The sequence below is a fragment of the Mchenga conophoros genome, linkage group LG2 (assembly GCF_057382185.1).
Source record: "Mchenga conophoros isolate Kocher_MC1m ecotype Shallow Benthic linkage group LG2, M_conophoros_male_GT1.1, whole genome shotgun sequence".
Lineage (NCBI taxonomy): Eukaryota > Metazoa > Chordata > Actinopteri > Cichliformes > Cichlidae > Mchenga > Mchenga conophoros.
The window spans coordinates 18761288-18762948 of NC_140527.1; the positions used below are offsets into that span (position 1 = coordinate 18761288).

The window sequence follows — 1661 nt, forward strand, 5'->3', positions numbered from 1 at the left end:
GTCCATCGTAATCGCCTGCGCATATGTACTTTCTTGCCTTCCGTCAATGATAAAACAGGAGGTGGCGCCTTAGAACCAGGAACGGCAGCTGCGCATGATATAGCGACAGCCTCAGACCAGTGGTTACTTCTATGGAGTATGGCACAGCAGATGCCAGGGCCAGGTCACTATCCGTCCTCCAACAAGTCCGCCCCTGCAACTCAGGAGGGTTTAAGGAGATCTGCCCGTGAAAATCTCGGGAAGCCCCCACCTCGATATACTTAGTAGAGTGCCCGAGGACAGGCTAGGAAAAAGTTGGGGTGGGTGTTACGGAGTATAGCATGGTGGGAAAGGACGGAGAGAAACCCCCCCCCCCCCCCCCCCTAAGTTTTGTTGGTTTTGTTTTTGAGTTTGTTTTGGATTAATTGCTTGTTTTTGTGTTTATTTACGGTTGTTGCACCTGTGTGGGAGGGGAGATTTTACTCTAGCCCAGCTGCCAGTGAGGCGGAGTTGAATACAGGGAGCGGCTGATTGGAGTTCCTCTTTATAAAGGGGAGAGGAAGCAGGAAGTGTGGTTGTTGTTTTTAGTAGGACCTCGGTGAAGCAGGAGAGCCCCGGAGATCCAGGACAAAGTGTGCGCATTTTTAATAGAAAGGATTTTTTTTTAGCCTGGCCTGGTTTTTGCTTTTAACGAAACGGAGGACGTGGAAAGGAGGACGTATTCCTATGGAGCTGTGAGAGGACGTGCTGGAAAAGAGAGGACGTGCTGGAAAAAAAGGGACGTGTTGGAAAAGAGGAAAACGAGCACTAGACTGGAGACCTCCTGCGCCCCGATAAGAAGAACTGGACCAGCTCGGGGAAGTTTAACTGCCGGGAGGTAATGTGGAGACCCAGCCTCGAACAAAGTTAAAGCCTGAAAAGGTGGGTGGCAAACCTGTTTTAGGGAGCTGCAGGATTGATACGTGTTGGTTGCGTGTTCGTGCAGTGACCCTCTCTCCCCTGTTTGTAACTAGGCGAAGAACTCGGACCGCGGTGGTCTTTGGGCTTTGGATCCCTGGCCGGGGTTGTCTTCAGCCGGTAGTTTGCCTAGAGGAAGAACAAATAAATTTTGTGTAACCCATTGCAGTGTGTGCGTGGTGGTTTGTTGCTGGTCCCTACTAGAATTCCTATTCTTTTTGCACGGAAGCTCTCTTAACAGACCTCCCGTAACATGTCAGGTGGTTAACATCAGTTTACTCCAAAGTCCTTCTCCTTCACAACTATCTTAACCTCATGGAAAACTAACAAAATCATTCAAACTATTCTGTGAACCACATTTTGACTGGTGTGATGTTACTGGTTTGTAATTCCTGTCTTCTCTTATATGTGTCTGCTGCAGATCATTGCAGCTGTTCCACCATGGATGTCTGACTCACAGTCTCCTCTCAGAAGGTGATGTTGACATGTGTGTGATATGAAGCCAGGTGAGCATGGCGGGCTCTAACCTGAGGTCCTACTAATTGCTGATTGTTGCAGCACAGGTAACTTTGATTTATGCACCTGGAGCAGAGCTGATTGCAGATAACAAATTAGACACATAACAAAAGACCCGATACATACAAACAATTTAATTTCTACAGAAGCAGAATATTATGGAGAAGCTAACATTTATTTTTGGCTAATGTTTCTTATTTACACAAAAA

At 47.3% G+C, this 1661-nt stretch overlaps 1 long non-coding RNA gene across 1 annotated transcript; it reads left to right on the forward strand.

Annotated features, from left to right (window-relative positions):
• The first annotated feature begins 418 nt into the window (after positions 1–418).
• Positions 419–1099, forward strand: LOC146581843 (uncharacterized). Its single transcript, XR_014893936.1, has 2 exons — positions 419–900; positions 993–1099. It is a non-coding gene; the product is annotated as an uncharacterized LOC146581843 (long non-coding RNA).
• Positions 1100–1661: the final 562 nt, after the last annotated feature.